This window comes from Mus caroli, unplaced genomic scaffold (genome assembly GCF_978045245.1).
Source record: "Mus caroli unplaced genomic scaffold, Mus_caroli_1 scaffold_2, whole genome shotgun sequence".
In the NCBI taxonomy this organism is placed as follows: Eukaryota; Metazoa; Chordata; class Mammalia; order Rodentia; family Muridae; genus Mus; species Mus caroli.
The window spans coordinates 114,250,986-114,266,165 of NW_028227257.1; the positions used below are offsets into that span (position 1 = coordinate 114,250,986).

General features: G+C 39.9%; 1 protein-coding gene across 2 annotated transcripts in view; it reads left to right on the forward strand.

Moving 5' to 3' along the window:
- The first annotated feature begins 14,628 nt into the window (after positions 1-14,628).
- The window catches only part of Scn1a (sodium voltage-gated channel alpha subunit 1), a 141,775-nt gene continuing 141,223 nt past the window's right edge, over positions 14,629-15,180 (forward strand). For both annotated transcript variants that reach the window (XM_085834813.1, XM_085834814.1), the window contains exon 1: positions 14,629-14,861. The gene's annotated coding sequence lies outside the window, so the exon portion shown is untranslated. The remainder of the gene's footprint in view (positions 14,862-15,180) is intronic.

Consider the following 15,180-nt stretch of genomic DNA (forward strand, 5'->3'; position numbering starts at 1 on the left):
ATATTTCATATTATCTTTATCTACCGTGAAGGGTGTTGCTTCCTTGATTTCTTTTTTTCTCAACCCATTTGATGTTTATAGGATACTGATTTTTGTTTGTTTGCTTGCTTGCTTGCTTGCTTATTTTAGTTAATCTTGTATCCAGCTGCTTTGCTGAAGGTATTTATCACCTATATGAGTTTCCTGGTAAAATTTTATGAGCTGCTTGTATATGCTACTATATCATCTGAAAATAATAATACATTGACTTAGTCCTTTCCAATTTGTATTCCTCTTGATCTCCTTTGGTTGTCTTATTACTCTAGCTAGAATGTCAAGTACTATGGACAGTCTTGTCTTGTCCTTGATTTTTGTAAAATTGCTTTGAGTTTCTCTCTACTTAATATGATGTTAGCTATCCACCTACTGTATATTGTCTTTGCTATGTTTAGGTATGTCCCTTATATCCTTGATCTCTCAAAGTTTTGTATCATGAAGGAGTGTTGTGTTTTGTCAAAGGCTTTTGTAACATCTAATGAGATGATCACGTTGGATATTTTTTCACTCTGTTTGTACTGTGAGTTACATTGACAGATTTTCCTATGTAGAGCCATCCCTGAATCTCTGGGATGTGCCCTATGTGGTCATGTTGAACACATCTTTTATGTATATTGGATTTAGTTTGTAGCTATTTTCTTGAGTATTTTTATACCAATGTTCATGGGGAAAAATTGGTCTGTAATTCTCCTTCCTTGTTGAGTCTTTTTGTAGCTTGGGTATCATGGTGACTGTGACCTCATAAAATGAATTTGGTGATGTCCTTCTATTTCTAATTTGTGGAATAATTTAAGGATTATTGATATTAGCTCTTGTTTGAGGGTTTCCTTTTTGTGAAGGTGGGGAGTTGGGAGACTTTTCAAGTGACTGCTTCCTGTGATTCCTTCCTTATAGGTTATAGGTCTATTTTAATTGTTTATCTGATCTTGATAAGTGGTATCTATTGAGAAAGTTGTCCATTTCTTTTAGGTTTTCTAATTTTGTGGAGTAAGTTTTTTGACGTGCGACCTAATGATTCTTTGTATTTCCTTGGTATCTGTTATCATGCCCCCCTTTTCTATTCTGATTTTTTTAATTACGATATTCTCTCTCTCTCTCTCTCTCTCTCTCTCTCTCTCTCTCTCTCTCTCTCTCTCTCTCTCTCTCTCTCTCTCTGCCTTTTAGTTGGTTTGGATAATGGCTTGTCTGTCTTGTTGATTTCCTCAAAGAACTAACCCTTTGTTTCATTAATTCTTTGTATTGCTCTCTTTGTGTCTACTTTACTGATTGCATCCCCGAGTTTATTTTCTGCCATCTACTCCTCTTGGGTGTATTTGCTTATTTTATTCTAGAGCTTTTAGGTGTGCTGTTAAGTTGCTAGTATTAAATCTCTCTAATTTCTTTATGAAGGTTCTTAGGCTATGAACTTTCCGCTTAGCACTGCTTTCATTGTGTGCCATAGGTTTGTGTATGTTGTGCGTTCATTTTCATTGAGTTCTAGAAAGTCTTTAATATCTTCCTTTATTTCTGTTTGACCCAGTGGTCATTCAGTAGAGAGTTGTTCAGTTTACATAAGTTTTTAAGCTTTCTGTTCTTTCTGTTGTTGATAAAATTCAGCTTTAATCTATGATGGTCTGATGAGATGGGGGTGTTGTTGCAGTTTTCTTGGATCTGTAGAGACTTGCTTTGTAACAGAGTCTGTGGTCAATTTTGAAAAAAAGTTTCATGGGGTTCTGAGAAGAATGTATATTGTTTTTATTTGGGTGAAATGTTCTGTAGATAACGGTTAAGTCCATTTTAGCCATAAAGTCTGTTAGATCCATTATTTCTCTGTTGAGTTTTTGTCTGAATGACCTGATGTCTCCCACTGTAAATACATATTTGGGGGGGGGGGGCTTCAACACAGGGTTTCTTTGTATAGCCCTGGCTGTCCTGGAACTCACTTTGTAGACCAGGCTGGCCTTGAACTAAGAAATCTGCCTGCCTCTGCCTCCCAAATGCTGCAATTAAAGGCGTGTGCCACCATGGCCAGCTTAATACATGTGTTTTGATATGTGGTTTTACAAATGTGGGTGTCCTTGCTTTGAGGGGAATAGGTGTTTAGAATTGAGACATCATCTTGGTGGGTTTTTCCTGTGATAAATATGAAGTGTCCTCTGTCTACTTGATTAATTTTTGTTTTGAAGTCTATTTGTCCTATATTAGAACAGATACACCAGCTTGCTTCATGGGTACATTTGCTTGGAAAATCTTTTTCCAACCCTCAACTCTTAGGTAATGTCTAGCTTTGATGATGAGTTGTGCTTCTTATATGTAACAGAAGGATAAATCCTGCTTTGGTATTCATTCTGTTAGCCTGTGCCTTTTGAGGAATTGAGTCCACTGATATTGAGAGATACTAATGATTAATAAGTGTTAATTCCTATTATTTTGTTGTTTTTTTATGGTAGTGCTAGTGTGTGTGTGTGTGTGAGTGTGTGTGTTACCCTCTAATTTTTTTGTATGAGGTTATTTATTTTTTCATGGGTGTAGTTAACTTCCTAGGGTTGTTGATTTCCATTTGTACCTCGATATGCCTGAATTTATGGGTAGATATTATTTAAATTTGACTTTGTCGTGCAGTATCTTGTCTTACCCATCTATGAGGATGAAAAGTTTTGCTGGAGGGCTGAAGAGATGGCTCAGTGATTAAGAGCACCGAGGTCCTAAGTTCAATTCCCAGCAACCATATGGTGGCTCACAACCATCTGTAATGTGATCTGATGTCTTCTTCTGGTGTATCTGAACAGACCAATGGTATACTCATATAAAAATAAATCTTTTTTTAAAAAAGTTTTGCTTGTTAGACGAGTCTAGCCTGGTATCTATGGTCTCTCAGAGTCTATAAGACATCTGTCCAGGCTCTTCTGGCTTTTAGGGTCTCTGTTGAGAAATTAAAAATAATTCTAATAATTCTACCTTTGCATGTTATTTGGCCTTTTTTTCCTTGCAGCTTTTAATATTTCTCTTTGTTCTGTATGTTCAGTGTTTTGATTATTAGTTGACCAGGGACTTTCTTTTCCAATTCAATCTATTTGGTGTCTTAAGAGATATTTCTGCCTTTAGAAGCATGTCCTTCTTAAGGTTAGGAAAGTTTTCCTCTATGGTTTTGTTAAAAATATTAACTGAGCTCTGTGGGTGGTAAAACACAGAAAGGATGTCTACAAAGTGCACCTTGGGGATCCAAACCAAGGGCATGGGAGGTTTCTGAGTGCAGATGGGCCTCTTACTCATTCTCATTAGCCTGGCCTCTGGCCTGCACCTGTGCTCTGGAGAGTCACCGGAGTAGTGGCAAGTGCAAGAAGAGCAGGCAGTAGGGTGGTGGTGTCAGTGGCTTGGGTGTTTGGGCTCCAAACCTAGTTAGCAGGAGGGTTCAGTTAGCAGGTGGGGCTCTTCCCTTTTCTGACTGGTATGACCTGAACCTGAGCAGTAAATAAGAAGGCTAAGTTTTACTTAAAGAGCCAGCATGGTGATCTAATTTTCAAATTGTTACTTCAAGAATCGATTAGGAGATAGTTTCTCTGGATTGGAGTATGGAGTGCCCAGAAAATGATGAGAAGGGACAAATTGTTTAGCCACATGCTCTGGGTACAGAAAAATAGGTAACCTTATAAACGTTAGGTCACATGGGTCATGAAATCAGAAGGGAGGTTTATTTAGGAGGAGAAAGGAGACTAAAAAGAAGAGGTTGGAGAAGAGTAGAGGAGTAAGGGGTAAACAAATAAGAACAATGATTTGTTACATACATATACATATATAGACACTATATATATGTATATGTAATGACATATATGTATATATTTATGCATATATGGATAGACATATATGTATATATTTATGCATATATGGATAAATATATATAATGTCATAATAAAAAACATTACTTTGCATGCCAAATTAAAATTTAATTAAAAATAAAAGCTCTTAGGAGAGGTGTGAAAGTATTAGCTAATGTTGTGGGTTGTCCACCAGAGAAGAGTGCATGGACATGGGTTTAAGACAAAGAAATAGAAATCAGCTGGCTAGAGACTACACTGGGTATTCATGATCTTGTATAATCCTGAATCTTTCTCAGAGTGAAACCACCTCCAGAATTGTGTTAGTAAGAACAGTTAGCCAAAAGCAGAACTACAGAAGCCAAAAAACCAAAGGTGGTGCATTTAGAGACGGTCCTAGAACTATGAACTTTGATGGATCAGATCTTTGTCTTTGTTGTGTACTGTCTATGTGCTGAGCTTTTAGGGTCTAAATGGGTAGTTCACAATCTGTGGGTCATGAACCCTTGGTGGGGACAAATAACCCTTGCACAAGGATTGCCTAAGACTATTCTGCATATTAGATATTTATAGTACAATTGATAACAGTAGAAAAATTACAGTTATGATGTAGAAACAGAAATAATTTTATGGTTGGATGTCCCTACAACTTGAGGTGATATGAAAAGATTGCAGGAGCATTAGGAGATGGTACTTGCATCATGACATCAGTTATGTTAAGTTCTCAAGTTCCTGTTACAGCGGTACTCTACAGCACCACTTTTAAACAGTGTCTACTGGAATCACATGGGCAGCTCGTCAAAACGTCCTTTCTGATCTGGCAGGTTGTGGGACAAAGGAAATGGTCCAAAATTTCAACAAGTGCCTCAAAGATGGAGATGCTGTTGTTCCACTGCCACACTCTGACGAGAAGCAAGGCTTTAAAGCTTACAAAGTTTTACGTTCTCATGTGATCTGTGTCTTCACAAATATCCAGCAGAGCCAGAAAGCACTTGGCTTTTCAAAAATGTGCGGAGAAAAAGAAAAACACGACATTGAATATTATATTTGAAACATGAAGCTTTGTCAGAAGCCTCACTGTCAACCTCTCATGCTCGGAAATTCTGCTCTTTTAGTTTTCTTATGTTCAACAAATGTCGACTTGTGGATACTAAGGTACTGACAGACTGAGAGATTCTTCGCCCCTGAATGTTCCTCTGGAATTTAGTTGATGTGTTCATTTGGTAAGAGAATTTCCAAACAGTCGTATCCTTTCACATGTTGTAGGATGTAGGGTTGTGTAGTCACAAGTCGTCCCACCACGGAGCCACTTGTGGAGACTGGATGGGGGAGTTTGACTGCTCACTGCTTCGGTGCTCCCCAGAACTGTGGGTTCTCAGGATTTTGGACATGGGGGAGGAGCTCCAGCTGGTCCCTGCAGAAATTGTCTTTGGCTTGATAGTGGCAGGCTTGGTGGTGATCATGGCTGAGAGTGCAAAGAAGCCTTCTTTCGGAGACTAGACTGTGACTCTGTAGTCGAAGGCCTTCTCCATGTCTCCCCACTGCTGATCACAATAAAAAAAGAGGTATTCCATGGTCCCAAACAGTTTATTATTGTCATGGTGGAAAATGGATGTGTAGAACCATACCCCACTTCTCAGGGTTGGCATGAGATGATATACCTTTTGCAGGGAGAAATGTATGGGAAAGGAAGCTTATTGGAATGCCCTCTTGACCTCTAGGTACCTCATTGGCATAGAGCACTTTGAGCCTACATGACTGTAGTCATGCCTCTTGGTCTGATGTTAGAGATGCTTCATCTATATGTGGAAGGGTTTGGGCATTGCCCTTCAGCTACTGATAACCACAAATCTATAGGGGGCTATGGCTATATGACAGGGGATTGGTGCTGAGAGTAGGCGAAGCTCCTACTGAATCTTCAGGGTCTCCAGGGCATCAAGCCTTCGGCTCGACCGTACCTTACAGTCCACCACCCTGCAGTAGGAGATCTGAGACTCAGGGTCAAGTAAAAAGAGGTGTCATTTGTTACTTTCCTTCTTGGCCACATACCCCACACCACATTTGTTGGAACTATGGCTGCCAGCCTGCCTTGTACCTCAAAGCCCCCTTTGCTTGGGCACATTTAGAAATATGTTTCATCCATGGTGTCTATGTAAGCACATTGTGATCTTTCCCAGACCAGTGAAGAAGAGCTGCATCATCTCCTACTTTCCCCTTGGATCCCAGAGACTTGACAATAGCATAACAATAATGTGGTGCTAGAAAGAGATTTATATAAAACAAGGACCCTACTTTGAAGAAAGGCTGCTATTTTCCAAGCTACATTTTATCTCCTCCTTGGCAAAAATGATCAATACTTTTGCTTTTTTGTTTTCTAACCTATAAAATGATGGCAAAAATATCAATGTCATGAATTTCCTGTGAGTGTTCAAATACTCAGCTTATATTAAGTTTTGGCAATAATTTCCATATCTTTGAAATCACTATCAAATTTTGACCTGGAAAGAGAAATATTTAAGTATCAATACATTTTTTTCTGAGAACCTATCTTACCACAGGATGGTACCAAGTATCAAGGTGTTAAGTAGCATCATTTATCATAGAGATCTTGTCTCTATGAATTATGCTAAACCTATGAATGCTTTTTATAGTAATTAAAATTGTTTTCTAAGTTACAATTAGAACATGACCCCCTCTCTCCCTCCCCAACTCTTCCCATGTGCCCTCTTTGCTCTCATTCAAATTCATGGCATCTTTGTTATTTAATTGTAGATAGATAGATAGATAGATAGATAGATAGATAGATAGATAGATAGATAGATTGTATATATGAAACACACAGTATTCACTGTGATATTGTAAACCTGGTCAGTCCATATAGTGTTATCTGTATGCACCTTATACCAGGGCTGACCACTTTGTAACAAGTAACAATTGGGGAGTTCTTCCTCAGGGAAAACCATTTCTCCAGTTCTGATCATTTCTCTATTGTCCATAGTTCTTCCTCTAGAGTGAGCCTCATTATCTTCCCCAGTTCCATGTTAGTGTGGCCATTGGTGTTGTCATTGCTCAGGTCTTGTTTAGGCAGCCATGTTGATGAGACTCTATGGGTATAATCTCTCTGATATTTCTAGGAGACCCAGTCTCACAGAAAGCTTGCTGTTCCTCTGTCTCTCACACTCTTTCCTCCACTTCTACAGCAATGATCACTAAGCCATGTGAAATAAGATGGCCCTTGGCTGTAATGACACCCACACACAGTGTGAGGACTGTGAGAGGTTCCTAGGAAGGTCAGTAGGTTTTTCCTTTTAAACAGGAAAAGAAAAAGATGTCACCAATAAGCCTACAGGGGAATAGGAATTACATATTTGCCTACACATTATTTGTTGGTTTATACTAAGTTATGGCAAAGTTCAGTTTTATTTTATAAAAGTGAGTTGTCTTCATAAATATCAGCAATTTCCTTTAATATCAAAAATAATCTGTAAATTTAAAGTGAGCTAGATCTTTTGCATATATAGGCAAGTGCTGTGATTGACTTCAAAATATAGTCAAATGGAAAATTGCTCTTTGAAATCCAATAAGTAATTGATGATATTTTTGTCACAGTTTTAGTTGGCTTACCTCTGCAAAGGAGGAGGATTGTTGAATGAAAGGGATGAGGGAGGAACCCAAGCAATATATTTCAATGACTTGCTGACATAAAAGCCAGTATGTATAAGCACAGAAGAGAAGCCAGCATAGTTACCAAATCCTTTATGACTCTCCATGTATCTTCTTTGTTTATTGTTATACTTTCATTCTCTCTTCATCCCCCTGTAAGAGTAGATCCAGACAAAGTAATTGAAGTCCTGTAATATGCCAAGATCTTGCCTCCAAAGCTAAGGCCTAGTCCTTGATCTGTTTGCCAGTGAGGTATACCATGTAGGCATGGGCAGCATAGTACTTTACTTTCTAGCCCTTATTACATGCCATCAGTCCTGACTATTTGAAAGGCAAGACAGAAGGACCATTTAGGTCTGGGTCTTTGAAGGTACACAAGACAAGATAATGACTTTGCCTCAAAATAAATAAATAGATAGATAGATAGATAGATAGATAGATAGATAAAAGGTTTCTTTGTTTTCCTTTGAGACTATGATTTATTAATTAAAGAAACATAAAATGTGTTTTCAGATTTTACTTCAGATTGTAATGAAATTTTAGAACCTTGGGACAATTTTCTTCCAGGTCTCTCCTTGGACATGAATGAAAATCATGGGTGTTGTACTCTCATGTCCTTGAGTTTGAGAAGTTTGTGGTCAATTTTTAAGAACTGTCTAAAAAGCTATACACGAAGATGATCATTGTTTTTATTATTTGCTAAACCCAATATTGGTGTAGCCTTTCACCTTTCTTTTTAATTTACTTAAATCCTGATGTAACCCTTCTCCCTCCTCCCTTCCTAGGCCTACTGTCACATACTGCTAGGCCTACCCTCACATACTGCTCCCTCAGTGCCACCTCACCTTTTCCTCAGAGAAGGGGAAAACTCCCATGGGTACCAACCCACCTGGCATATCAAATCATAGCAGGTCTAAATGTATTCTCTCCCATTGAGGCCAGACAAGGCAGCCCAGCTAGGGGAATGGCATCAAAAGCAGGTAACAGAGTCAGAGACAGTCCCCACTCAAGTTTTTAGGAGACCCACATGAAGACCAAGCTGTACATCTGCTACAAATGTGTAAGGGGTCTAGGTCCAGCCTCCGCATGCTCTTTGGTTGGTGGTTTAGTCTCTGTGAGCCACATGGGCTCAAGTTAGTTGCCTCTGTAGAGCATCTTGTGGTGTTCTTGACCCCTCTGACTCTTTCAATCTTTCCCCAAGCCTCCCAGAGTTCTGCCTAATGCTTGGCTGTGGGTCTCTGTATCTGTTTCCACTGTCTGCTGGACAGTTATGCTAGTGTCTTGTTTGCAAGCATAGCAGAGTGTCACTAATAGTATCAGGAGTTGAATATCCCATGGGGGGAGGGGGTCTAAAGTTGTGGAAGTCATTAGTTAACTTGCACCTAAATCTCTGCCCTATAGATTATCCCTGCATATATTATAGGTAGGACAAATTTGGGGCCAAAAGTTTTGTGGATAGGTTGGTATGCCCCTCCCTCCACTGGAAGTCCCTCCTGGTCCATCACCTTTTTAAAGAGCAACTTCTATTATATCCTCCTATTTCATTCATATCAGTCAAAACATTAAGGAAAATCAATCATGGTATATCCATAAATCCTCCCCTCACTTCCATTTCACTTCTTGTGTGCTGATGTTGTTGCTCAATATTCCTTTTCTTTATAGTTAAATGGGAAAGAAAGTTTGAATGAACATTTACCATTCCAAACTGTCTGTGTAGCCTTGAACAAGACATACTATCTCTCTGGATGTCACATTTCTATTATCCAAAATAATAATCGTCTTCTGGATGGTCTGAGAAAACTTTCCAGCTCCACAATTCCTTAATGATTATCAAAAAATATATTCAAACAGTGGTTGTCACAATGCATGACAATTAACATTCTAAAATTGAAATTAACAGGATATTTTTTCCATGTTAGGAGATTTTATGAATTTCACTGTGGAATTTTAATGCCTTCTGGTCTTGAGAAAATTTGAATCATTCAAGATGCTAATCACAAGAGATCCTCTTGCTTATCTTAAAACTGATAAGTAGAAAGAACCTAGGTTATCTTTTCTACTTGAATTCCACATTTATTCTTTAATACCCACATTCTACCAACAGAGGTAACATCTCATTGTAATCTCCCTTCTTTGGCCACTAAGCAGCTAACACTTTCTAGCAAGTGATGGAGTAATGTTGGGAGCTAAAAAAGGGGGGCCCTAGGGAAGGGGGGAACCCACACCCTGCCAGAGTTTTACCTATTCTCTGGTCTGTCAGGCATGGGAGAGCTGCTATACACTTTTCACTCATCCCTGGGTGGGCATTCAACCCGCTGTCCCACTCTTCAGGGGGTAGCCAAGGGGCAGCCCTACCTGGGGACCCAGGAGCTACCTTGCTAAAGCCACCAGGGTTATAGAAGAGAGGGATGAGGGAAGAGGTTCCCAACACCTGCGAGAGTGCATGCAGCAGATCTAGATGAGCAGAGACTCTCTATGGTTTTAAAGCTTTATTATAGAAAGGCAGGGAGAAAGAGAGGGGGGGGGAAGCTAGAAAGAGTAAGAGGGAGAGAGGAGAGGAGAGGAGAAGACAAAGAGAATGGAAAGAGAAGAGAAGAAGAAGAGAGAGGAGAGGGGGGTGAGAGTGAGGGGTAAGAGGTAAGAGAGAGACAATTAAGAGGTAAGAGATCAAGCAGGTGCTGAACAGCCCTTTTTATGGTCCTCACTATTGCTAGATATCTGGGGAGGAGTTTAGCCTGAAGGTCAGAAGTTTGGGCCATTGCCTAAGTGACTACTGACCATGCTTCTCTTGTGGGGGCTGTGGGGGGCAGTAACTTAGGCAGGAGCCAGAGTTCCAGGAGCATGAGGGAATGCCTACCGTGTCATTTAGGTGTCACCACCGGGGTTCAGACCTCAGCTCAACTGGAGACCAGCCTGTCTGTGCAGAGCCCAATGCCCCACAGAGTAATGGCAAAGCAATGGCTGTGTCCTCCTGACAGAGACTGAGTGGCCAAAGCAATGGCAAGACATTTTGTGCTCTCAGTTTCTTCTCTTGTTGGAACCACTCATAGAAGAGGCACAGCCCACAACTTACCTGTCAAGTTCCTGAGCCCACCATCTAGGGAAGTAGAGACAGCCAAGAAATAGCTGATAACATTCTTCTCTTTTCTGAGATGAGATCACATGGGGTCTCCCAGAAATAAGGAAATGACTCCTTCAGTCTTTGTTGATGGAAACCAGGGAAAAGGAAAAAATAAAAACTTTTCTTCATTAACTAAGATACCACAAAAGGTTATGGGATATAATATGCCGGCCCAACTGTAGTTCATTATTAGAAGGTAGACAGATAGAAATGGGAGACCTTTAGCACAAGTCCAGAGAGGCCAGCAAACACAAGGGTACGAACTGCGTAAAGTTTTAGGGTTCTTTTTAGTTTACATTTTTATGTTTAAAAAGTGAACATTTAAAATTTAAATAGTTTTAAGGGTATTCTAATTTTTAAAAATCTTGTATTTTCCTTCATGGCAAGTCTTAGATGAAGAAAAATTAAAGCAGTTGGTGTTGATACCACTCTGATGAATCACGTGTCTGCTACTAAATGACAAGCTATATTTAATGAATATTTTTATTCATTAAAAAGCACTCTTGTACAGTGAATAGAATGTTAACCTTCTTCAGAAACAGTCTGCAAAGAAACATTTATTCTCTCACTATTAACATTTTCAATATAATACATGATCATATTCCATAAAAGAAAGCATAAATTTATTTTACAGTGAACAAAAGGAGCCTACTTACTGAAAACACAGGGAAAGCATTAGAGGAAAAGATGTTTGACCTAGACACTGGTCCACTTTGCCTTGTGCAGATGGCTGGATGTTTGTTAAGATGCAGAAGTCATGAAAGAAGACACGCAGACAGAAGGAAGAGGGGTGCATGCATTGAAAATACTCTTTCTCGTTGACTGATGTGAAGTGGAAACTTCTCAAAGTAAGAGTTCGTTTGCTTGGCTTAATGGTGTTAATTAAGCCTGGGAAAATGCCTTTCTTAGCAGGTACTTTAAAGTGAGTAAATTCAGAGTTGGACACCCATGATATGACCAATATTTGATATCTTCAGGGCTTAAAGTCCTCTCTCCGTAAATCAACTGGTTTTGAGTACACAGGGATATCAAAAGAGATTGGTCCAGAGACTTTTTAAGGGTTGCCTTGTATACTCAAATCAGGGACATTCCAGATCTTCTGAGATACCGGACCTTGTAACTGTGACATCCTTAGGAACCCAGTGTACTAGCTTTTGATTTTTCCTTCCTTCTTTATTAGCTGTGAAATTTCCTGTAGGCATTCTGCCTGCCCGACCTGGTTCTAATGCTATGGTGAGAAAAAAGAGAAGGTTAGTTCCATAGATGACAGTCATGTCATAGTTCTTTAGACCGACTCATCTGGGAACACAGCACCCACCCCCTCCTGGTCCTCTATAGACAAGGGGCCAAGTGCACACTGGCAATAAGGAAGGAGAGATGTTGATATTATTATTATTAAGGAAAAATGCACATTGACTTCTGGAATATGCTATTAGTAAGTAGTAAAGTATGTCTTTTGGATGTTCTTATTTTTATGTGCATATATTTAAATCCTAAGTACTGTTCGTATGGAGTGGATGGTCTTAGAGTCATAATAGAAATATAAAACTACTTCTTAGTTCAAATGTTCCCTACTGCCTCTTCATTTCTAACTTTCTAGTAACTAGTTACCAAGTGTTGGTCACTCCAGCTTCTTCCAGTGTGACTCAGACTGAAACAGACAGAGAAGGAGCAACACTTTTTTCAGACAGTGAACAGCTGCAAATTATTGTGCATTTTGGAGTTGGAACAGGAAGTTAACTTAATTTTTTAAGAAGACAGCTTCTCACTATGTAGTTCGGACTGAAGCTCAGACTGTGGCCATGTCTGTGTTTGTGTTTGTGAGTTTGACTGTTGCTGTGGCAGTGCCTGTAGCAGTGGCTGTGTCAGTGGCTGAGGCAGTGTCAGTGGCTGTAGCAGTGGCTGTCCAGTGGCTGTGGCAGTGCCTATAGAGGTGGCTGTGGGTGTGGCTGTAGCAGTGGCTGTGGCAGTGGCTGTGACAATGGCTGTGGCAGTGGTTGTGGCTGTGTCTGAGTCTGTTTCTGAGGCCACAGCTATGGCCGTGTCTGTGTATGCGTCTGTCTGTGTCTGTGTCTGAGCTATGGCTGTGGCTGAAGCTGAGGATGTGATTGTAGCTGTGTCCATGACTGTGACTTTCTCTGTGTTTATGACTATGTCTGTGTCTGAAGCTGTGGCTGAGTCTGTGTCTGAGGCTGAGACTGTGGTTGAAGCCACAGCTATGGCTGTGTCTTTATATGTTTGTGTTTGTGTCTGTGTCTGTGCCTGAGGCTCTACCTGTAGCTGTGGCTGTGGCTGAGGCTGTAGCTAATACTGTGGCTGAGACCCTGACTGTGGCTCTCTCTGTGTCTGTGTCTGAAACTGTGCCTGTGACTGTGGTTGTGTTTGTGGCTGTGGCTCTGACTGTGACCATGGCTGTGGTGGTTGCTGAGGCTGAGCCTGTGACTATGTCTGAGACTGAGGTTGGCATGGAATTTCTTAACCCATAGCTTTGAACTCATATTTGTGATCAGTCTGCCTCAGCATTCCAAGTTCTGAAGTTTTTATTTTACAAGCAGTCTACAAGGCTGAAAACCTGTGTGTGTGTGTGTGTCGGGGGGGGGTGTCTGTGCATGTCTGCTAAGTGTTCTCCCAAATGAGCTATACTTCCAGCTCAATTTTGGTCAATTGCTTCCTCTCAGAAACTAAGAAAGGGGCCCAGGAGATGGACCCATGAACCCATAAACAATGACTTGTAAAAGTTCTTTATAAAGAAACAATGAAAATTACATCTCCAGGATTCTAGAATGGAAAGAGGTAAAATATTTACTATTTTCCAAAAAGTAATGAATTCTGAAAGTGTGGGCCTTATCCTTATTCTTATTATTTATTTGTTGGTTGGTTGGTTGGTTTTGCTTCACAAACTATGTGGTCTAGAAAAGTCTCAATAAGGTTCAGAATGTCTCATTATTCTCAACATACAATGAGAATAGCTAGAGGAATATTAACAGCATATGCCTCACTGTACTGTAGTATGGAATAGACAAATTAAAGTCTAAGGGATATTGGCTTGTTTTTTTTTAATAGCAAAGCATGTATGGTGACTTTCATCAGCATTAAGTGTGCTAACTGACAAGAGAAACACACCCAGAATAAATAAGTTTATGTATGAGCAAATGTGAAAGACTAATGATGCTTTAAATTATAATATATGGCTTAGAAAGTTCAGTTCCTGTAGCTCCCCATACTTCAGCATGGGTTCCTCATTATTCTGGGAAGACCTAGTAGACACCAATAATATTTAATACTTACGTTTGTTCTCTAAAACACAGTGTGAGAATTCAATGGCAAGTTATATCTGGGAGACAAATATATTACAATAAAAGATGGTGAAACCATGGAAACGGGTATAAAGATCTATTTAACATCAACACTAAAGATAGGGGGATATAATCTTCAAAACACGCTGATCAGTACTGAGTTTAAAATTAAACTCGCATCTGCTGCCTTCAGAGCCACTCACTATAATATGAAAAGCACTGTGAACACGGTGTTAGAGAAGAAAGTATCCAGGAAATTCCTGATGTAAAGCCTACGTAGTAAAAGACTACTCACTTTTCTCCAGACAGAAGAACAGAACAAATTTCATTCATGGGTTCTATAATCTGTAAAGGTAACAATGATTTTTTAATAGAGAAAACAAAGTAACATTTACAAACAAAACTAGCACTTTTTTGTTTCTACTTAAAAGCAACTCTCTCCAGTTCTGATTGTTTTAATCTTTAAGTCAATAGTTCCATGATGGGTAGAGCAAAAGAGAATGAAAAGGGGCATCTGAGGAAGTAATAAAATCAAAATAAAGAGGAAAAAAAAAAAAAAAGGAACCAGAAGAGGTTGAGAAAGAACACAGAAATCCAGACTGTGAGAACCTATTTACTATGTAGCCACTAGATGGCACTGTAACGTTAGGTGCTGTCTCCGCTTTTTTTTTTCTTTCTTTTTTTTAAAACAAGCTATTTGCTGATTTGTATTAGGTACCATAGAGTGAGGCGAGGATGAAGCCGAGAGGATACTGCAGAGGTCTCTGGTGCATGTGTGTGTGTGTGCGTGTGTTTGTGTACGTGTGTTCTGCCCCTATGAGGCTGCAGCCCTTGTGAAGCACTTGGTCACCTTTTGCAAGAAGGAATCTGAATCGTTGCAACGGAAGGTGCGGACTCGTCGTGGGGAGATGTTGTTCCTCACTGCAGATGGATAATTTTCCTTTTTATCAGGTAAGCCATCTGATTATCTCATTGTGATCTTCTTCGGTGATGAATTCTTACCTGGTAAATCCTTGGGGCGAAGAGCCCACGGAAATAAGAGTTGGGGCAGGACAGGAAGTCTATTTTTGCATGTGAATTCAGACCAACTGTCCCCCTCCTCCTCCCCTCCTCCTCCCCTTCTCCTCCCCTCCTCCTCTCTTCCTCCTACTCCCCTCCCCCCTCCTCCTCTCAACCTTCCATGAACTGAAATCAGGTTCGTTTTGCAGTTCAGCATTTTGATAGAAGGATGAGATTCTTTGGCCTAAAATAACTTGGCATCGGGCCAGCT